We start from the raw sequence: 24,554 nt of genomic DNA on the forward strand, positions 1-24,554 counted from the left end.
AGCCCGTCTTTACATGACAAACAATATTTTCCGTTACAGATAATTAGCAAAAAGAACTGTAACAAATTGCTCCATAGATCAAGACGTTGCAGTAAAGTAACTGTTACATATTATCCCATGTACAGGGTGAATTACCAGAACCTCAGATAGTATTGGGTGAAAATCGTGGTCAGCTGTCATGGTTGCTGTAGTTTTAACACACAAGGGCATTAATCTGAGCTCATCATAACATGACACGCTTAGAGACGGCATCAACGTGCATGATTAGACATCGTCTCTATCAAGGCGTTCTTTCTGTTTGTGAGTCGTAAATTCAGAAAAACGCTCAACTCATCTGAGAACTTCCAGGCAAAGCACACACACATATCTCAGCGCAGTACATCCCTGATATCACACGCATTTGGTGATCTGTGCAGGGGAGGGGTCGGAAAGGGACCACATGTGCAGGATGTAAGGGGGCTGTGCTGAGTGGGTAGATATGATTGGACAGCGAGGTCGCAGAAGAGCTGAGACATTTTTTGAACTCAAAACCCATAAACAGAACCAATGTGATGATTAGACATGCTCATGGCTGTGCATCCACATTGATGCAAACTCCAAGCAACTCATATTAGTCAAGTTAAGATAAATGAACATGTATGGTAATGCCAATAACCCTGTCAGCTGACCATGGTTGTCCAGCCAATTACATTTGGGATTACAGTAGACACTCTGTACATGACGACTCTAATGCAGCATGGAGATATATGGAACAATTGGTTACTATTTTACTGTAGCATGATATGTATGGAAAAATTTGTTACGATCTTGCTGCAAATGGTTTATTTGTGGGACAAAGTGCTGTATAATCTCCATTGTGTGTAACATTATCAACAGAAGATGACAATCATTTTCTACAGCAACAAAAGGCTTTTAACCTGTCATGGAGATTAATTAGCATATGATTCTGACTTTGATACTGGTTTTCGTCAAACTTCGACGAATTTTTGAGAAATAATACTACTTCGATGTAGAGATAACATTTGCAATTTGCAAGAAAATGGTGTGAGACAATGCAGCCATCTCGATGCACTTTTAAGAAATTTTCTTATGACTTGCCCAGACTTTTATCTCGCGTCAGCCTTGCATCCTTCGACTATCCGTAACTTTCTAAGGCAGCGCTACCTCAGACATATAAAAAAATGAGATACATTATATCACATCAACAATCTCAAGACCGAGAGAAGTGCCAACCTGAGTTGTGCTCGAGAATGTTGACGAGATACAGTATATCTAAGAGACAAGTACCACCATCAGTTGTGGTTGAGAATATTGACAAGATACAATACATCTAATATTTTTACATGACTGACTTAGCATTGCCTTTGACAAGGACGGAAAGTCGAAACACGTAAGGCTGTTGAGAAGTAAACGTGTGGTCAAGACATAAATAAAGCTACTAAAAGGAGTTAACATTGTCCACTTTGTTACAAGGATCAAAATACTCTCATCAATGCAGATCAGCAGTAGTGCCGTGCATGATTTGCAATGTAATAGAATCATTTTTTCATGTATGTTAAAAGTAACATTGACTTTTTGCTTCCTTTCAACTGTTATCGAGAACAAGTGCCAATTAATCTCCATGTAATATCATTAACATTGCCCTGCATGCTTTATAATATTATACATCAATTTCTTTTTTAGTTTTTGGATTTTGATGAGTGATACAGACAACTTTCGTTTCTTTACAAGTCGAACATTAGACTTTGCTCACTACCAAGTACAGCTTAACCAGAAAGTTACATCAGTAGTGCCAATACACTAGTTGTGCATATTTTTTTAAATGTCACAGAAAATTTAGTTGCAATATGATTGCCAGTATGTTTTTTACTTGATCTCCTCACATTTTTGTTACATTACACATATAGTTATATTTGGGATAGATACCGAATTTTGCTTTGAGATCTGTAATTATATTATAAGGAACCTCTATATGTTTGGAACTTAGAGCTTATAGATATTTCTGAAATTAATTTGACTGGGGACAAAGGATATATTTATTTAGATATCAAATATTGCTCTCTGTGTGGAATTATGTCCACCATTCTCTTTGACCATGTTGTGGTGAGTTAATATTTCGCATTTTCTGCATTGACCTGTTACAACGCATTTACATTCTCATCATATACACCATTTTCAGTACAGTTTTTTGTGTGAATTGGCAGTGGATGCGACATTGGTGGTTGTTAGATGTGGTACCACTGGTATCTATAGGATCAAATGTGAACAAAAAAGTACCACATTAAAGTGTAGATGAAACTGATTGACCCTAAAAATACCAACCCACTGTCCATACTGGGCACACCCATGTGGGAATTACTTTACACTCTTCCTTTAAAACAGGTACTGGTGTGTAAGTAGCGTCCTGCATGTGAAAATATCTTTTAGCACACTCTTAGGAACATCGACGCCCTTTCAGGGATATGTACCACCAACATTTAGGTACTTAACGACCACCACCAAAAATTTAACAAAGGCAATTTACGTTAAATTTGGTTGACGTTTATTCAGAACATGTTTTTTAAAAAAATAACATATGTTTAGGTAAGGTCCTGAACATCAATTGACATCTGAGTCTTCAATTATTGGGTTCAATCTAAGAGAAGAGCTTAGAACATCTGTGAATTTAGTAGAAGCATTCATTTAAATCAAAATTCAAAATTTAAAATACAAAGTAACTGGCTAAAACGCAGTATTTTCAAAACGTTGGCATTTACACTCCGCCCTCCCTTGGTATAGCATGGGCTACAATTTTGTATTGTAGAGCACGATGCATAATTTTCTTCCTCTTTAAGTACTGTTCAGAGAGTTACAACGTTGTAGAAGGGCTTCGGAAACGTCAGGTGGTGAAAGTATGATATTTCTTAATTTTATCTAGTGCGTCAGTGTTTCTATTGTGACTGTATTACTTACGTAAAACAATGAACAGACGCCTTAAGTCACAATCGTGATTTTATTTCAATACACGATGAACTTCGAGCCTGGCGATATTGCTGTTCAGGTGCTTTAACAGACAAATCAACGAAATGGCGTGAGTAATGAGAGCCGGCCGCGGTGGCCGTGCGGTTCTGGCGCTGCAGTACGGAACTGCGGGACTGCTACGGTCGCAGGTTCGAATCCTGCCTCGGGCATGGGTGTGTGTGATGTCCTTAGGTTAGTTAGGTTTAAGTAGTTCTAAGTTCTAGGGGACTTATGACCTAAGATGTTGAGTCCCATAGCGCTCAGAGCCATTTGAGAATTATAGGAAAAGGCCACTACATTCGTAGTTTGTGAATAAGTTGAGAATTTGGGTCTGATGGGAGGCGTGCTAGTGTAGCCCGTGCAGTTGCAATGACTACTATGTCCGGATGGCTTAGTGGTCAGAGCATCTGCCTAGAGTAGGAGACCTGCGTTTGAATCCCAGGCACAAATTCACGACGTTCCCTGTTCCCTGTCGATGCCCGCTCACAGCCAATGTCTTAATTACCTTGTGTATTACAGTATTAGTTATATGGGATATCATTTACAAAACAAATAATTGTGAACATGTCAAGAGTGGAGTAAGTTTTCAGATGGTTGCTCTATTAAATATTTGTTTCTTTAGGAAAACGAACTATGAGACTTACTGAATAAACTGTGGCTGTCAAATTGTGTTTTTCCGTTCAGCATATTTTTGGGAGATATTTCATTGTGTAACGTTATTTATAATTGTTCTAATACATCAAGTCTTTACCAGGTTTTTCTCTGTGAACAGAATTTAGGTTGATGTGGAAGCCACTTAACCTGTGTCTTTTAAGGTACATTTGGTAAGCTGTCGTGGATTTGTCGAAGTGGTTAAGCCTAAGAGCGTCAGTGTATTCTTTGTAATGTGTGTCGAGAGTTCTTCGTGTTCTGCCTATGTGGAATGCTGAGGAGCTGTCAAACTGTTATTTACGTATTTCACTACGTTCTGTTATTGGGATATTCGTGATAACTGCGTGACATAAGCCGTGTCCAACCATGCTGTTGTCGTGAAAGATATCTTGCTATTGATGTTTCTAAATTTACTGATGACCGCGGCGCACTGCGACGTTGGATGCCGCCTTGTCGCTATGCGCGCACGTGGCGCAGTACCAGAAGTATGTAAGCGGAGCGGACACGAACGGGGGGGTCACCCTAGTGAAGACAACAGCTGGAAACGGAGAAATCTTTCCAGGCAAAGGGCGTCTTTGACAAAGGGCTGGCCGTTATTACGTACAGCCTGTGAACGAGTATGTCGAAAACGGCGAAGCAAGTCGAATATTCACATGCCACTGTCGTCCAGAGAAGAAGTTGGTAGGACCGTGAAACTACCACTAGACGCTAAATGGTTGGACGTTTACGAATCTTCACAGAACGTGGGTTTCGGATACTTGTCTGCCCTGTAAAGTAGATTTGGTGGTGATCTGTGGCATCTCTACCGAAAGAGCACAATGGTGGGGCACGAAAACTTATGTCGGCGTTCACAGTTCACCCTACAATGTTGAATATGGAGCTCCGCTGTAGACCACCCATTCGTGCTCGCAAGTTGACCCAACGACATCGTTAATTACGATTGCAGTGGTCACAGCACCATCAGGATTTGACAGTCGATTAACGGAATTGTGTCGGATCTTCGGGTGAATAATAGTTTTACTAGATCGATGGTCGTCTCCACAAGAGCTGTCTTCGAGGTGAACAGTGGCTCGAAACGTGCCGCTCGCCACTGACATAGGCAGGTAGGAGTAGTAGTATGCTATGAGAGGTGTTCTCCTGCGCTTGCATGGGACCTGTGGTAGTAACCAAAGTTACGCCGACAGCTGTGAACCACTTGCCTCCTGTCTGGATTGATGTCTTCCTCGACCGCGATGTAATCTTTCAGCCAGAACCGTACTACAGCCTACCGGGATACCCTCTCCACCCAGGTCGATGGCCACCCCTTTACCTACCACCACCCTGACGATATTACCCATGCCACCTCCTTCCTCCAGCAGACCTTGTCTGAGGCCGTGGCACCCCCACCATCCTACCTTACCCCCACAGGCCGTCCTCCTCCTCCGTGAATACCACCGTCTCTACCGTGGCTTCCTTCGCACACGTGACCCAGACACACTACGACGCCACCGGCAACTCCAGCGACACATCCGTAACTTGCTCGCGGCTAAGAAACGCCGGGACTGGCGACAGACATGCGCCTGCTTAAACGCCACACTTCCTATCAATTCGTCCAAGTACTGGTCAGCCTTCCACCGCCTTACTGGATCTAACCCAACCCCCCTCCCCTACTATCCTCTCCTTCATGACAACCAACCCTTCCCTGACGCCATTAGTAAGGCCAATCACTTTGTTTCCTACCTATCCGATGTCTTTACCATTCCTGATGATCCCCAGTTCGAATACTCTCTGTTCCCAGATGTCCACGATCGAACTGACACTTCTGTCGCTCCCCTCGCCCCTGGGTTCCAGTACTTGGACAACATTGCACACATAGGACTCAATGCCCCTATCACTACACAGGATCTGATTGCTACTCTCCGCACGAAACGCAACACCGCTCCTGGTCATGACTGTGTCACCTATTGTCACCTTCGTGAAGCTCCTGCCTCTTTCCTCTCCACCCTGGCCAGGCTCTACAATGTAGTCCTGTCCACCAGCTACTACCCCGACCTGTGGAAAACCTCCCACATCCTGATGTTCATTAAACCCGGTAATCCGCTATCTGCTGTCTCCTCCTACTGTCCCATCAGCCTTAGCTCGGTCTTCAGCAAGGTCCTGGAATCCATCCTCACCCAATGCATCCACCAGCATCTCCGCCAGCACCGCCCCCTTCCCGTTACCCAGTGTGGCTTTCGGCCGTCCTTCTCGTCCGATGACCTTCTTCTTCACCTCACTCATCTCCTCTCCGAACAGCTTAATTCCCGTCGTTCTGCTATCTTCCTGTCCCTTGATCTTGAATGAGTCTATAACCGCGTGTGGCATTCCGGTCTCCTCTTCAAGCTCCAAACCTTCGCCCTTCCTATTAACTACGTCCGTCTGATCGGCTCCTTTATTTCCCACCGTCCTTCCTATGTCACCATTCGACACCTTTTTTCCCTCTGCCGGTGTGCCCCATGGTTCCGTCCTCTCTCTCTTCTGTACCTCTTGTATACGGCGGACATGCCGCCGCCTTCACCCCCCCCATTCAGCTTCTCCAGTACGCCGATGACACTGCCTTCCTCCCCACCCTGCAGCGCTCCCAACACCTTCTCCAATCCCATCTTGATCGGTTCACCACTTGGTGCTACCAGTGGTTGCTTAAGGTCAATCCTGCCAAATCCCAGGCGATCATAGTAGGCAAAACCACCCTTCCGCCTCCTCGACTTTTGCATCACCATCTATGGCCGTCCTATCGCCCTCACCCCCACCCTTAATTACCTTGGTGTCAACCTTGACTGTCGCCTCTCCTGGACCCCCACCTCTGGACGATCCAAGCCAAGGCACACTCCCAACTCTGTCTCATCAAACTCCTCTCTGGCTGAAATTGGGGTCTGGACCCCTCCACCATCCTCCATACCTATAAATCCCTCATTCGCCCTATCCTTTGCTTCACTCACACTGCCTGGATCTCCGCTCCCCCTACCTTTTACAAATCCCTTCAGATCCTGGAACGCCATGCTCTTCGCCTCGCCTATCGCATCCGTCTCCCCTCCCCCACACGGAACCTGTACGACCTAATTCCCTTTCCCCACCTCCTCCTTTTCCTCGAACGGATACGGATCCTCTACACCTCCTGCAAACTCGATCCTCCTTACCCGCTGGTCTCATCCATCCTCTCCCGCCCCTATCCACTGCCCCGCCTCTATTTCCATGTCCCACCTGCTCTCCATCTCTCCACTCTCCACACCGTCTCCCAAGGTGGCTTCCGCCGGCTCCCCCTTCCTGATGATGCCCTCCTGCCGTCCATCTACCCCTCCTGCCAACTTTGATCCTCTCTCCCTGTGTTTGTTTCCTTTGGGTACCCTCTCTCCCTTCTCTCACACTTCCCTCCCTCCTCCCTTTCTCACGACTCCTCCCACAGGCTTCCTCTATCCCCATCACTCAACTCCTCCTCCCATCTCCTCTGCCATTCGCATCTCTGATCTCCTCTCTCCCTCTCCCTCACCCCTATTCCCCTCTTGGCAGGTCCCCGGACTCGCACACGTTACATGGACATTCGCGCGCCAGAGATCATCGCCATCAGTTTCTCGTGTGTGTGCCGTCGTATTTGTGTTAGTGTTCACCATCACTCTCCTACGTTCACCCGTGCTGTCGAATCATCAGTGTTTGTGCGCCATGGCAACGTGTTTCAGTGTAATTTTCATCGAGTGTGAACGGCTCCGTGTTTTGTATTTTTGTCTGTCTACTGTTTTTTACCTGTCACTCTGTTATATATCTTCTTACTGTTTATTATCATTGGAAAATCGAAGGCTGAAGAGTACGATGCAGCTACCAGCCTACCTATGTATCTATATAGGTATGAAAAATACAGTAAAGGAAAAAAAAGTATCCAGACACGTGGCTGAAAACGGCATAGAAGTTCGTGGAGCCCTCCAAAGGTAATGCTGACATTCCATATCGCGTTCACCCACCATTAGCCATGATGACAGCTTTCACTCTCGCAGACATACGTTCAGTCAGTTGCTGGAAGGTTCCTTGGGGAATGACAGCCCATTCTTCACGGAGGGCTGCGCTGAGAAGAGGTACCGATGTCGGTCGGTGAGGCCTGGCACGAAGTCAACGTTCCAAAACATCCCAAAGGTGTTCAATAGGATTCAGATCAGGACCCTGTGCAGGCCAGTCCATTACAGGGATGTTATTGTATGGTGTCACCGCCAGACACCACACTTGCTAGGTGGTAGCCTTTAAATCGGCCGCGGTCCGTTAGTATACGTCGGACCCGCGTGTCGCCACTATCAGTGATTGCAGACCGAGCGCCGCCACACGGCAGGTCTAGAGACTTCCTAGCACTCGCCCCAGGTTACAGCCTACTTTGCTAGCGATGGTTCACTGACAAATTACGCTCTCATTTGCCGAGACGATAGTTAGCATAGCCTTCAGCTACGTCATTTGCTCCGACCTAGCAAGGCGCCATTACCAGTTACTATTGATGCTGTAAAACATGTACCGTCAAGAGCGATGTTCACCATTTATGGATTAAAGTTAAGTATTCCACAGCTACGTCCTGTTTTGCTAGTCTCATTTCCTTGGCCTGTTCCAGACCTCACGCCAGCCTGTGTGGGCTAAAACGCGTGCCTTTCGGCTTCCTCTCATAGTGGGTTGGCTTTCTTGCCAATCCACAACATTTGGCGACAAGGCCAATTCGCGTTCGTAATTATACTGCCCTGATTTACATGTGTAATGGCTTCGCCACAATCTCCAGATGTACTGTACGAGTTTTATCGCTTACAGAACCAGCAGACGCAGGACTTGCTGGATGCCCTTGGACAGCTCGTCCAGGGTCAACGTGCAATGCAAAACGATGCCGCGGCCGCCGCTCCACCGCTCACGCAGCCACAACACGCAGGTGCACGAACTTTTGATGCTGCACTGGAAAGCTGGACAGAGTGGTCACGCCAATTTGGATTCCATCTCGCCGCCTACAGAATTCAAGGTAACGAGCGGCAGCCTTTCTTATCTTCTGTCGGAGTGACCACGTTCCGTGTGATAGTGAAATTATTTCCCCAACGCGACGTAGCAACTCTGTCCTACGACGAAATTTTGTCGGCATTAAATGCATATTTCAAAGAATCAGTCAATGTAGTTGCCAAACGGTATACCTTCTTTCGTACAAAACGTACGGCAGGTCAGACTAATAGGGTGCGGGTTGCAACTTTGCAAGGCCTTACTAGGGATTGTGCCTTTGAGTGTCAGTGTGGACTCCCTTATTCAGATACTATGGTACCTGATGCAATTGCACAGAACGTTTCTGATGTTTGTATAAGGGAACAGATTTTGAAACTAGTCAATCCCTCCCTTCAACAAGTGATGGACGTATTGGATCGACAGGACACATTTGACTTTGCTCAGGAATCATTTGAAACTTCACCAGCCGTGTGTCACATTAACCATCCCGCACGGAACAGTAAACAGCCCTCGCGCCTGCCTGCGCAGCTGCCACCAGGCTCTCAGCCACATTTGCCGTGCAGGCAAGCAAATTCAGTGCTAAAATCATGCCCGCGGTGTGCTGCTAGACATTCGCGTGAGAATTGCCCGTCACGCCAGGCTATTTGCTTTTTCTGTAATAAAAAAAGACATGTTCAGAGTGTTTGCCAGAAAAAGCTCAGATCGGACACTCTAAACCATTCCAGGCCCTTTGCTTCGCGCCGGAATCAGAATCGAACCAAGGATACTCAGGCTTGTGACACTTCGCCCATGGAAATTCATATAGTTCATGCCACTCCTCCCAGTGCCACTCTCTCTAACAGTGACTGTTCATCCCACAAATAGTGTGCGTTGACATCGCCGGCACTCTCGTCAAGTCGCAAGTGATTTTGTACCAGTGTCAGTTCACGTTGCACGAGACAGTCACTCTTGTTGTCAGCAGGACAACAAACTTTTTGTGGACTTGGACATTAACGGCAAAGTGATACCATTCTAGCTCGATACCGGAGCTGCAGTTTCACTGATCAACCAAGACACGTACAAACAGCTGGGCACACCTCCGTTGCGTGCCACAAATGTTAAGTAGTTATTCAGGACAAGCGATCCCTGTGTTAGGACAGTGCAGCCTTTCTGCAACATACAAAGGACAAACAAAACTTGTTCGCAGGAGAGCTTCTGTAAAGTTTGGAAGGTAGGAGTCGAGGTACTGGCAGAAGCAAAGCTGTGAGTACCGGGCGTGAGTCGTGCTTCGGTAGCTCAGATGGTAGAGCAGTTGCCCGCAAAAGGCAAAGGTCCCGAGTTCGAGTCTCGGTAGGGCACACAGTTTTAATCTGCCAGGAAGTTTCATATCAGCGCACAATCCGCTGCAGAGTGAAAATCTCATTCTGAAAACTTGTCATTTTACGTCCTTCATTCTTCTTCTGCAGTGAACTTGTTTGGTTTCGATTAATTTCAGTTGTTTAACTTGTCTATGGTCAATCAGGTCCTATCAGTGAACCAGACTGTGCCTTCAGACAGTGTTTCTCGTCTATGTGAAGAATTTGCAGACATTTTTGCACCGGGCCTTGGTTGCGCTAAGAACTATAAAGCACATTTGGAACTGAAAGTAAACGCACAACCGAAATTTTTCAAAGCGCCCAATGTTCCCCACGCATTGCCTGATGAGGTCGCAAGAACATTAAACGATTTGGAATCACAAGGTGTCATTGAACGTGAGCAGGCTTCTCTCTGGGAATCACCCTTAGTAATTTTGTAAAAACCTTCCGGAAAATTGAGACTTTGCGTGGACTTCAAGGCAACAGTGAATCCACAACTAGTAACTGCAACTTTACCTTTACCCCGGCCGGAAGATCATTTTGACAAACTGTGCTCGGGTAAATATTTTTCGAAGTTGGACCTAGCAGATGCGTACTTGCAAATACCGGTGGACGAAGAATCCCAGAGCGGTTTAGTGGTTAACACGCATCTTGGTTTGAATCGATTCAAAAGACTGCCATTTGGGTGTGCATCCGCCCCTGCATTGTTTCAGCAATATCTGCAAACTGTTTGAGCGTCGGTCCCTACTGCAGCAAACTATCTGGACGATATTGTGATCTCCGGAAAGACGGAAGAAGCACATTTAGCCAATCTCAGAACATTATTTCAGGTCTTGCGACAAAATGGTCTTCGCTTGCGGAAGGGCAAAAGTGTGTTTTTTGCTCGTGACTTCCCCTATATGGGACATCTACTCAATGCCCAAATCATACATCCCAGTCCAGAGCACCTCCGTGCCATACAAGACTTGCCTTCGCCGCAGAATTTGAAGCAGCTACAGAGTGTGCTGGGAAAAATAAATTACTATAACAAATATGTTCCCCATGCCTCTTCCATTTCAGCTCCGCTTCATCGCATACGCTGTAAAGGTGTTCCGTTCGTCTGGACGACGGAATGCGAACGCGCCTTTCGCCAGTTGAAATCGGCGTTGCTTTCCAATACTTGTCTTACGCCATTCGATCGCCGGAAGCCCCTTTTGTTGATGGTGGATGCATCGGATTTCGGGATCGGTGCTATGCTTGCGCACAAAGATGGTGTCGCCCTATTGCCTTTGCGTCCAAATTGCTCTCGTCTGCGCAAAGACATTATTCACAGATCGAGAAAGAGGCATTGGCTCTCGTATTTGGTGTTACAAAGTTTCATGATTTGTTGTATGGTCGTCACTTTACCATCATCACCGACCACACACCTTTGACATCGCTTTTTCATCCGACCAAGCCTGTACCTCCACGTACAGCGCAGAAATTCATTCACTGGTCTATTTTCCTCTCGCAGTACCGCTACGATATCTTGTGTCGGTCCACTGCTAAGCACGGAAACGCCGATGCGTTGTCCCGTTTGCCTGTTGCTGAGGATAGAGCATTCGATTCCTCCGAACTTGCTTGCCTGTTCATAGATTCGGAAACCGATGACATGGTCGAATCGTTTCAGACTGATTTTCGTCGTGTAGCTACAGCCACGGCTGCAGACCCTGTCCTTGCTTCCGTTCTGCGTTTTGTTGCTACGCAATGGCCCTTGTCAAAGTCACGGGTCGGGGATCCGTTGGTTCGCTGATTTTTTGCTCACAAGGAGACTTTTTGTATGACGTGGTGTTTTGCTGTTGCGTTCTGATAATGATCCGTCCAGGGTCGTGGTCCCACGTTCGTTACAGTCCCCTGTCATACGGCTTCTCCACCACGTGTAATGTCTCTTTCAGCGGTCTCTTCGCGATATTTTCAGAAATTTTATAAATTGTATAACTCAGTACATATCTCGAAAAATCTCTTCTTATCTTACCGATTATCAATGCAAAGTAGTTTCGAGCCCAATTATTCCTTGGAGCGTCCATTTACTCCATGGAATAGCTTCTCTGCTACCTGTGTTTTCTCTTATTAAAAAGAATAGGGACTTCTTGCCGATTAGTCGTGAAAGGAGAATGTATATGTATGTATTGTTCAGCTAGTCGCCATCTTGATGAGATTCTGTATGAGAAGGAATTTAATACGTTAACTAAACTAAAGTGAGTGTGTTCGCGTATTATTTAACTGTTTATTATTGACAGTGTCTGCTTACTACGCTGTGTTGCACGGGATCAGTGGGGAACGTCTGATTTACACTGGACGAACCTGCCGTTTTGTATGCTCAAGATATCCAGTTACTTCAAATAAATAGGCTAACACGGTCTTACCAGCAGATCTCCGGTCTTCCCCATGTGATCACCGAAAGTTAATAATTATTACAAATGTTTCCAGGAGATCGACTGATAATTTTCGTCGCACCGAGACTTCGAAATTGCTTCAATGCCTTATGGAATTGAAGTTAAGCTCAATTTAATCAGGATAGAACAGTATTGAACTATGTGAATGTGATAAGCCTGCTTTGTCAATGAAAATTCCCTTAATATAATCATGTTTTTACTATCCTGATCAGTGAAGCTAAATCAGGCCGGTGTGATAGAGGTTTTTAAATTTTAAGAAATATTAAATTTGGCTTCACTGTGACAGGACACATTTTTGAGCATTACTTAAACATTGTGTGAATTTTATGTTGCATGTGCACGAGAGAAAAGAAGACGAGGCCTGTTCCAGAAGTCACAATTTCGCCACAACCTACGAGAACCTCGTTCAGGCCAGACAATATACAATTAAATTATTGTAGATAGAAATTAAGAATAACTATTTAAATGTCTATCGGTTTGAATCAGATTCATTAAGTGAATGTTGAGTTGAACTTTAGACAGGAAGTGTTTATTATAATTGAGTATTATGCAAAATTTAGGTCAGTGACATTATTAACTCAGACGCGAGTGAGTTTATATATTTGTTGTTCGGTGTATTAAATGGTTCTTACTAGGGCGGCTTATCAAATGGCTATGCAACAGCAGAGCGTATCACAACAGCCCTCAGCTGTTTCTGAGGTTAGTGAAACATTAGACGCTAGCTTAACTGAAGTAGTGCGTAGCGGCAGCATTAGTCAGGCCCCACAACAAAGCTCAAGTGTTTCGATGTCATCTGAGCAGGACTTAACTAAAGCGCAAATAGAGACTAAAAGGTAATTGAACGAACAATTAGCAGCCAATCAAGTGAAAGTCCAGGAGCAATTAGAAGCTAATCAAGCGGAATTAAGTAATAAATTAGTAGAGAGTTTACAGAGACTTGATGATAAATTAAATAAAACTGCGGAAGAATTGAAAATTCAGAATGAAAAGACAGAATTAAAATTAGCTGCTCAAATTGAGCAAGTCACTCAGCCGTGTAATGAAAATGCGAAGAAGTTACTCCTAGAGTTAACTGAGTATGTTGCTACTAAGCTTGATACTATTAAAGAGCAGGTCGAGTCAATCCCACAGATAGTTCAAACACAAGAACAGATGCAATGTTCTATGGCGGTAATTCCGGTATTAGTTGAAGTTCAAGATGAATTAAAGCAACAAGTAAATGAGATGTCAGCAGATATGCAGGATTTGAGACAATCACAAGACAAGATCCCGAAGGACATCCAAAATTTGGATAAATCCATAAATAACATAAAGGAGAGACCAGACGAGGTTGATCATAAGGTAAACATTCTCGCGGGAAAATTCTCGCAGTTAAGTTTAAAAGGCAAAGGATTTCTTCAGACAATATTGAACATACGGTAGGAGCAGCTATACAATGTATGACCGAAAGTTCTGAAGAAAATTTATTTAATAAAGGTTTTCGAGAAGCCAAAGAGCAACTAGGCGAAGAACTTAAACAATGGAAAGAAAACATTGAGAGATCTTTAAATCTATCTCGAGAAGATTTGTGTTCCACGCAAGGAAATAAACCCATAACAAGATATATCAATGAAGCTACATTATTTACCCGACCAAGTACAGACAGGGACATTAATGCACACGTTCGTTTTTGCAATCAACATCAATCACAACACTATGAGGGTAGTCATAATGACTGTAATTGTAAATGCAATTCTGAGGAGAAAATGCTGAAACAACGTCAATTCCAGATCTACAACCCAGACAAGAAAAATGTTCATCCCGTAGTGTTTATAAAAAGTTTTAGGGGAGTATTGCCAAAAAATAGGAGTGGCAACAGGTTAGTTTCGTGACCGGTTATATTCAGGGGTCAGGAGCTATATGGGCATCTGATGTGATATCAACTTGAGACACACATGAAGATTTTGAACGAGCATTTTTATCCAAATACTGGTCTGAAGGAGTACAAGAACGTTTAAGGCAGGAGGTATTATACCCGGAACCTTTTTCCTTTTCATGTGGGTCTTTAAAGAAATACTTTCAGAAATATATAAACAAATTGCGGTATTGGGATAAGCCTATGCCTCTACAAGACGTGATTGGCATATTAAAATCTCGACTTCCGGCCAGCATCAGAAATAGAATGCTGTATATTAATGAGCATGACCTTGACTCTTTCATGACTACGCTTGACACTATAGATATGATCGAGGAAGATGAACATCGGCCAAGACAACCGGTTATGCAGAGGAGAGCGACTGAGGCGCCAAACGCAAACCGAAACGGAAACGGATTTAATAATTATTATACTAGGAATAGTCTGAGATTCAACGGAAACAATTGCAACGGAAATGGAAATTTCAATAACAGTGCTGCGAGGGGCAGATTTAGAGATAATCGAACGGGTCGCAGATACAACCCAATGTTTGGAAATGCAAGAGATTACCAGAACCAGCAGTCTTCAAATAATAATGCGTACAGAAATTCTGACCCTAGATTTGAAGCAAATAACACAACCAGTCATCAACAACAACCAGTCATAACAGAAGTAGTAGATGATTCAAGAGGAAATACTAATAGACATTTAAACTGAAGAGGGCCGCTTTATGCTCCGTAAAGTCGGCCAGGGAATACAAAAGGGGCAAACCTGTTTTAAACGAAATTAATTCCGTGGCAATGTTGAGATATAATGAAGGCGAATTAATTACAGATGAATTGACGAGAGACTTAGAGGCCTGTGTAGTCGAAGATAAAAGGGTACCTGTGTCTCAGATCATCACAGAAGTGGGAGGAATTTTAACCAATGTTGTATTGGACACAACTTCAACTACAGATGTAGTATCCGGAACTTTGTTTCGCAGACTTAGTAAAATTAAGAAAATCCCTGTCCTACCAGTACAAAATTGCCGAGTTATAGGTGCAGTGGGAGCAAAATCCCGGAACGTCAAGATACAAACGCTTATAGAGATAAAACTGGGAAATGTAGCTAAACAATGCACATTCCTTGTAGTGGAAAAGTTGTTAGTAGATTGTATTCTTGGCATTGAAACTTTGCAAGCATGCAATTGCAAGTTGGACTTGGTAGAAGGAAAGGTGCATTTTAAAATCGGAGATCAATTTGTTACACTGATCTTACTGAGAAAGGAGGCAGTGTATGAGCGATATTTCCGTGGTGCTGCTATGCGGTTGATTTGTGCTGAAAATAATTATATGTACCGACTACCAATCAAGTCAATTCAAGAAGAGCATTTCAGACACAGTCGAACAGAAGATTGCTGAGTCAGATTGCCTAACGGATAGTCAGAGGGAACAATTATTTAATATATTAACAGAATATGAGTCAGTTTTCGATGAAAAGCCAGGAATTATTAGAGGATATGTTTGTACATTACAGATTAAGCCCCATAAGACATTTTGCCGCACACACTATCCCATTCCCTGGCGATTAAAACAACCAGTTCAGGAAGAGATACAAAAAATATTAAACTGGAATATTATTGAACCGTCGAACAGCCCATATTGTTCTCCGTTGCTTGTTGTACCAAAGCCAGGAGGAAAAGTTCGATTGGTATTAGATGCAAGGGAAATTAACAAAATTATAGTACCTGTGCGCACACATCCGGAGAACATTGATGAATTAATACAGAAATTTCAAGATGTATCCTATTTAACAAGTATTGATTTGAGAAGTTCGTTCTGGCAAGTCCAGTTAGACAAGGACTCAAGAAAATATACTGCTTTTATATATGGAGGGAGAAGCTATCAGTTCAAGGTCGTTCCGTTTGGTCTTAATATCAGCTCTGGAGTTTTTATTTCTGCGTTGGACTATGCCCTTGGACCAGAACTACGTAGTCGAATAACAATTTTTGTGGACGATCTATTAATTGCCTCTAAAACTTGGGAGGAACATGTACAACTTATTAGGAGGATATTTGCTGTCTTCAAACAAACTGGTATAACGGCAAATCTAAAAAAAATCCCAATTTTCTCTACAGAGAATTAAATTCTTAGGACATATGATTAATGCAAAAGCCATTCTTCCAACAGAAGCGAAGATCAGTGCGATAAAAAATTTTCCAACTCCAAGAAACAGAAGACAACTGAAAGGCTTTATAGGCTTAATTTTTTCGTCGACTTATTAAAACTCAAGCAATGATCTCTGAAGCACTAAACCGGCTCCTGAGGAAAAATGTACCATGGCAATGGTCTAATGATTGTGAAAAGGCTTTTTGTGAAATCAAGGATCAACTGATAAATGTTCCGTTATTATACCACCCTGATATGAATGTCGGATTCTGTTTAGCCACTGATTCATCAGATGTGGGATTAGGATCTTGTTTATTTCAAATTAGGTACATCGATGGTGTAAAAACCTTTTGTCCAATTGCATTTGCTAGCAGTTTTATCCACCTGTGAAAGAGCATATACCACTACGGAATTGGAAGCTTTAGCAGTTATTTGGTCTTTGAAAAGGTTTAATTATTATGTATATGGCTCAAGGATAGCCGTTTATTGTGACCACCAATCATTAGCCTTTTTACAAACTTGTAAGTTACTGCATCCTCGCTTGTCAAGGTGGACGCTGGCGCTGCAAGAATATCAGTTTGAAATTATTCATGCAGCCGGAAAACAAAATATTATAGCTGACGCGTTGTCAAGATCTCCAGAAGGAATAACACCTGAACTGGATGTAAATAATAAGGCAGAATTTCCAGTGCTTCTTCTGCAAGACAATGGCTCAGCTTCAGAAGAAGGATCGACTATAGAATGCTATAATACGACAATTTAATCAACAAAATCCTATGGTCAATTTGAAATACTACCGGCTTGTGAATAATATTTTATTTTTTAAATCTGGGAAGGCTGAGAATCCAAAGTGGTGTGTCTGCATACCAGAAGAATATGAAGAACGATTAATTTGGTTTCCACATTTGACCTGGGGTCATGTTGGTGTTGTAAAGTGTGCTAATATGATTAGATATTATTGTTACTTTCCAAATATAAGGCGAAAAGTGCACAAAGTCATACAGAAATGTGTTCTGTCAACAGGCAAAGCCGGACAACAAGGGAAATAAACTTGCGCTTCACTCAGTAATACCTGAAGCACCAAGATCACTTATTTCATGTGATATTTGTGGACCACTTCCTAGAGCCAGAGGTGGTGTTAAGTACATTATTGGATTCTGTGATGTGTTTACAAAATATGTTAAACTACACTCCTGGAAATTGAAATAAGAAAACCGTGAATTCATTGTCCCACGAAGGGGAAACTTTATTGACACATTCCTGGGGTCAGATACATCACATGATCACACTGACAGAACCACAGGCACATAGACACAGGCAACAGAGCATGCACAATGTCGGCACTAGTACAGTGTATATCCACCTTTCGCAGCAATGCAGGCTGCTATTCTCCCATGGAGACGATCGTAGAGATGCTGGATGTAGTCCTGTGGAACGGCTTGCCATGCCATTTCCACCTGGCGCCTCAGTTGGACCAGCATTCGTGCTGGACGTGCAGACCGCGTGAGACGACGCTTCATCCAGTCCCAAACATGCTCAATGGGGGACAGATCCGGAGATCTTGCTGGCCAGGGTAGTTGACTTACACCTTCTAGAGCACGTTGGGTGGCACGGGATACATGCGGACGTGCATTGTCCTGTTGGAACAGCAAGTTCCCTTGCCGGTCTAGGAATGGTAGAACGATGGGTTCGATGACGGTTTGGATGTACCGTGCACTATTCAGTGTCCCCTCGACGATCACCAGTGGTGTACGGCCAGTGTAGGAGATCGCTCCCCACACCATGATGCCGGGTGTTGGCCCTGTGTGCCTCGGTCGTATGCAGTCCTGATTGTGGCGCTCACCTGCACGGCGCCAAACACGCATACGACCATCATTGGCGCCAAGGCAGAAGTGACTCTCATCGCTGAAGACGACACGTCTCCATTCGTCCCTCCATTCACGCCTGTCGCGACACCACTGGAGGCGGGCTGCACGATGTTGGGGCGTGAGCGGAAGACGGCCTAACGGTGTGCGGGACCGTAGCCCAGCTTCATGGAGACGGTTGCGAATGGTCCTCGCCGAGACCCCAGGAGCAACAGTGTCCCTAATTTGCTGGGAAGTGGCGGTGCGGTCCCCTACGGCACTGCGTAGGATCCTACGGTCTTGGCGTGCATCCGTGCGTCGCTGCGGTCCGGTCCCAGGTCGACGAGCACGTGCACCTTCCGCCGACCACTGGCGACAACATCGATGTACTGTGGAGACCTCACGCCCCACGTGTTGAGCAATTCGGCGGTACGTCCACCCGGCCTCCCGCATGCCCACTATACGCCCTCGCTCAAAGTCCGTCAACTGCACATACGGTTCACGTCCACGCTGTCGCGGCATGCTACCAGTGTTAAAGACTGCGATGCCCCCCAGGGGGTCCACAACTCTTTCGTGGATACGTGCGTGGCGAGCACGGGGCCCCGAGCCATTGCAGCCTTCTTTCTCTCCCGGGCTGCATTTCCTTTCCCTTCCCCTCCTTTCCCCTCCATACCCCTTTCTCCTCGCCCTCTCCTCTCCCTCTATTGGTGTCCTTGCTTATGTTGGCCCCGCTATCCTCCTGGTTCTGTTGGTTTACACTCTGGCTTTGTTGCGTAATCATCTCCTCCTTTTGGCATTCCTTGGTCCCCCTCTGGGGTTTGACCTCCATTCCAAAATTTCTCTTCTGTAGTGTGAGCCATTTGGGGAAGAGCACCTTACCTAGTGTCTCCGACGTGTGCCCTCCTAGTATATTCCACCTTTTCTTCTACGTCGTTGTCTGATGCTAGGGTGCATAGCCAGCACGGTAGCCAGCCCGTGTGGTGGGGTCGCTATGTACCCTTTTGGTTGAGCCCCCTGAACACACAGGGATCACACTTCTGATACCTGAGCTGTGACCTCCTCATGCATGCCTTGGAGTGGTTGCTCGTCATCCTGGAGCATCGGAACTCCCGGCAATGGCCGCCGTGCCAGACGGCCCTTGCTGTGGCTGGGTGGCGCCCGTGAGGAGAGCCCCTGATCAGAGTGGGTGGTATCAGGGCGGACGCTATGCAGATGAAACGCATAAGGGTCCAAACCTCTGGCCGCTCTTCTGCGGCCGTCTCTCTGCGTGGTACTGATTCCTCAAGTGCTGCTTCTCTTGCCCCTTCGGCCTTCCCTTCCGTGGCTACCCCCTGGGAGGAGGGTCAGGCCCGTCGTCTAGGGGCAAAACCTTTCCCCCGTTATCTAGTTTGCACCAGGACTGATGGAGATACTTTCACCAGTGTCAAACCTTTATTCTTTGTGGAACACATTGAAGACAAGTTCGGCGAAGTGGACTCCCTGAGCAAGATGCGGTCGGGTTCATTACTGATAAAAACTGCTTCGGCTGCCCAATCTGCGGCCCTTCGTGCCTGTACCCATCTTGGCACAATTCCCGTGTCCATTACTCCTCACCAGTCTCTAAATATGGTACAAGGTGTGATTTTTCACAGAGACCTCATCCTTCAAACTGATGAGGAACTTCGGGACAATCTCGGACGGCGGGGTGTTCACTTTGTTCGGCGTGTTCAGAAGGGTCCTAAAGATAATCGTATTGATAGTGGTGCCTTTATCCTGGCCTTTGAAGGGGATACCCTTCCTGAGAAAGTTAATATTATGGTCTATCGCTGTGATGTGAAGCCGTACATCCCACCTCCTATGCGGTGTTTTAAGTGCTTGCGTTTTGGCCACATGTCTTCTCGCTGTACCCAGGACCCTCTCTGTGGTGACTGTGGACGTCCACTCCATGAGGGGAGTCCCTGTGTTCCCCCTCCTGTATGTGTAAATTGTCATGGTAGTCATTCTCCACGTTCAGCAGATTGCCCAGTTTATAAGAAAGAAAAAAAGATACAGGAGTATAAGTCTCTTGATCGTTTAAGCTACACAGAGGCCCGTAAGAAATATGCACGATTGCACTCTGTGTCCATGACATCTAGTTACGCCTTGGTTACATCTTCATCCCTTCCCCCCCCTTCCTTACCCCCGTCCCGCACCCCTCTCCTTCCCCCCCTCCCCTGCGGCTCCCACACCTTCTCCTCTGGGCGCCGCTCCCCCTCCCCAGCCGGAGAAGTGTCCCACTCCTTCGGCGTCTGCCGGTCAAGGGCGCCTCTCCCGGGATGCCCCTTCCCGGCACCTTCCAGGTCAAAGGTCTGCTGCAGCGCGGCGACCGCGAGAGCCGCGGTCTATCGGCGCCCAGGTCGCCCGGTCTCTTTCTGTTCCTGATCTTGCTGCAGCTGGCTCCATTATGCCACACAGCCCTCCTCGATCTCAGCCTGAAAAGAAGAAGAAACATAAGTCCCGGGACAAAGAGCCTCTGGTGTCACCGGAGGTCCCTTCCCCGGCTTCACAACCGGATTCTGACCTGTCGTTTATGGGTGTCGCCCCCTCCTTGTCGGTGACGGGTGGGGACCCGGCGGTATGACTGGATTTAGCGTGTTCAGCCCTCATTTAAGCCATCGTTCTGTGGTTCTCCAATGGAATTGTAATGGCTACTCTCGTCACCTTCCGGAATTGAAATCCCTTCTTTCGTCCTACTCAGCAGCTTGTGTGGTTCTCCAGGAATCTCATTTTACTGATGCTCACTCACCGACCCTCCGTGGGTTCCGTGTTTTCTGTCGAAATCGGGTCGGACCCTTGCGGGCTTCTGGTGGCGTTTGTACGTTGGTCCGTACAGACATTGCTAGCACGTGGATTCCTCTCCAAACTACATTGGAAGCGGTTGCTGTTAGGGTCCACTTAGACTCTGCAGTCACAGTATGCAATCTTTATCTCCCTCCTGACAGGACTCTTACACCTGCTGCCTTAACCACCCTTCTTCAGCAACTTCCTCCTCCCTTCCTCCTCCTTGGGGATTTTAATGCTCATCATCCTTTGTGGGGCAGTGCCTTTCCATCTAGACGAGGTCTTCTTATCGACCAATTTATTGCAGACCACGACCTGTGCCTTCTTAATGATGGCTCCCCTACTCATTTCAGTGCTGGTCATGGTACCTTTTCTGCCATTGATCTTTCTCTTTCTTCTCCCTCTCTCCTCCCTTCATTACACTGGTCGCCACACGACGACCTTTGTGATAGTGACCATTTCCCGTTGATTATCACGCTCCCTTCCCGCTCCCCGATGGAGAGGTTACCTCGTTGGTCTTTCCACCGCGCCGATTGGCCTCTATATATTGCACAGGTCGAGTTTTCTCCCTCTTTGTCGGGTTGTATTGATGACGTCCTACGTGACGTGTCTGACGCGATTGTTCGCGCTGCTAACCTTGCTGTCCCGCGCTCATCTGGACAATTTCGTCGTCGGCAAGTCCCGTGGTGGAGTACGGCCATTGCCATTGCCATCCGTGATCGCCGTCGAGCTTTGCAACACTTTAAGAGGCACCCATCTGTAGCCAGCCTTTCTACCTTTAAGCGCCTTCGCGCTAAAGCCCGTTATTTAATCAAACAGAGCAAGCGGATATGTTGGGAACGATTCGTTTCTTCCCTTGGTTCCACTGTCCCTCTGTCACGGGTATGGGCTACACTTCGCTCTCTCGAAGGTTGCCATCGGCAGTCCACCCTCCCAGGCCTTCACCTCCCAGATGGCATTTGTACGGACCCATTAGTTCTCGCAGAACATCTTGCGACCCATTTTGCAGTGGCATCAGCGTCGGCCTCCTATCCAGCTGCTTTCCTTCATCAAAAACAGCAGGCTGAAGCTGTCACCTTATGTTTCACCACTTGTGAGTTAGAATCTTACAACGAACCTTTCACTGAATGGGAATTTCTTTCTGCTCTATCTGCTTCTCATGATACGGCTCCTGGCCCAGATTCCATTCATAACCAGCTGCTTCAACATCTCAGTGCTCCACAACGGCACCATCTTCTTTGGGTGTTTAACCGTATCTGGCTCCAGGGTGACCTCCTTTCTCAGTGGAGGGATAGCATTGTGGTTCCTGTCCTTAAGCCTGGTCAGAACCCCCTATCTGTTGACAGCTATCGGCCAATTAGTTTGACCAATGTTGGTTGTAAGTTACTTGAACGGCTGGTCGCCCGTCGGCTCACTTGGGTCCTCGAATCTCGGGATCTATTGTCCCCTTACCAGTGTGGCTTTCGAGAGGGACGATCTCCAATCGATCATTTGCTTCGCTTGGAATCCGCAGTTCGGCAGGCTTTTTCCCAGCGCCGCCATTTGGTTGCAGTGTTTTTTGACCTTCGCAAGGCCTACGACACGGCCTGGCGCCATCACATCTTACTAACCCTTCATCAGTGGGGTCTTCGGGGCCCACTCCCGATTTTTATCCGCCAGTTCCTGATCCATCGGTCATTCAGAGTTCGAGTTGGTACTGCTTTCAGTTCTCCACGGACCCAGGAGACGGGCATCCCACAGGGTTCTGTCTTGAGTGTCCTTCTTTTCCTCATTGCTATCGATGGACTTGTGGCCTCTGTCGGTCCCTTGGTCGCCCCTGCCCTGTATGTGGATGATTTCTGCATTTGGGTTAGTTCCTCCTCGATGCCATCTGCAGAACGGCAGCTCCAGGTGGCTATACGGCGTGCCTCTGCATGGACCCTCTCCCACGGGTTTCAATTCTCTCCTTTAAAATCGCGGGTGGTCCACTTCTGTCGCCGTACTACGGTCCACCCTGATCCAGAGCTCTATCTCGCTGCACAAAGATTGCCTGTGGTTCCACAGTTTCGTTTCCTAGGTCTTCTTTTCGACAACAAGCTCACTTGGCTGCCCCATATCAGACTCCTGAAGGTAGGATGTTTCCGTAAACTCAATGTCCTTCGCTTCCTTGCCCACTCCTCCTGGGGTGCGGACCGTTCCCTCCTCCTCCGTCTTTATCGTGCTCTAGTTCTGTCACGTTTGGACTATGGTTGTCAAGTTTATGGTTCAGCTGCTCCTTCCACGCTGCACGTGCTGGATCCAGTCCACCATCGTGGTATCCGTTTGGCCACCGGTGCCTTCCCTACTAGCCCTGTTGATAGTCTCCTGGTTGAAGCTGGGATCCCCCCCCTTTCTGTTCGGCGGTCCCAGCTTCTGGTGTCTTATGCCCTTACTATCCGTTCTTCTCCCGCTCATCCTTCCTATTCTATCCTATTCCCAGACCATGGACGTCGCCCGCCTGACTCCCGCCCTCGGGCGGGTTTACCGGTTGGGCTGCGCCTTGCGTCTCTTACCCGTGATTTTCGGCTTCCTTCTTTGTCCTGTCTTCCTCGCTCCCTCCCCTCCACCCCTCCTTGGTTAGTTCCTCGGCCTCGAATTCGGATGGATCTCCGCCGCGGTCCGAAAGATTCCATCCCCCCGGTGGTGTTCCGTTCCTTTTTCCGCCAAATTTTATGGGAGTTTCGGGATGCTGTTGTTTTTTACACTGATGGCTCTAAATCTGCTGATCATGTTGGGTATGCCTTCACGTCCTTTGTTGGAACGGAAAATCATCTACTGCCACCCTCATGTGGGGTGTTTACTGCGGAATTGATGGCAATTTCCCGGGCCCTTACCTTTATTAAACAATCCCAACACAACCGCGTTTTGTTATGTACGGACTCGATGAGTGGCCTTCTTCCTATTGACCGGTGTTTTTCGCGCCATCCCTTGGTCTCTGCCATCCATGACCATCTCGCTGATCTTCACCGTGCTGCTTGTTCCATTGACTTCCTATGGGTCCCGGGCCATGTAGGTATCCCGGGTAATGAGCTCGCTGATCGTTTGGCTGGGGGAGCAGTTACTTACCCCCCGTTTTCTGTAACCCCTCCTGCAGCGGATTTACGGCTTCACATCAAATCCCACTTTGCACAGTCATGGGCCAATTCTTGGGAGGCTACTCCACTGTCTAATAAACTTCGTGCCATTAAGGTGAATACAGGCCCATGGCGTTCTTCCTTTAGCCTCTCCCGCAAGGACTCGACCACACTGTGTCGTATCCGCATTGGCCATACCAGGCTGACCCATGGTTTCCTTTTGCGTGATGAGCCACCCCAGCTATGTGGTTGTGGAGCCTTCCAGTCAGTGGCCCACATTTTGGTTGAATGCCCCCTTCTTTTGGCTCTGCGTGCTAAGTACAGACTCCCCCACACTTTACCTTTGATGTTGGCTGACGATTCCCGGATGGTCTCTCTGGTTCTAGGTTTCCTCCGGGAGAGTGGTTTTTA

This window comes from Schistocerca piceifrons, chromosome X (assembly GCF_021461385.2).
Source record: "Schistocerca piceifrons isolate TAMUIC-IGC-003096 chromosome X, iqSchPice1.1, whole genome shotgun sequence".
Classification (NCBI taxonomy): Eukaryota; Metazoa; Arthropoda; class Insecta; order Orthoptera; family Acrididae; genus Schistocerca; species Schistocerca piceifrons.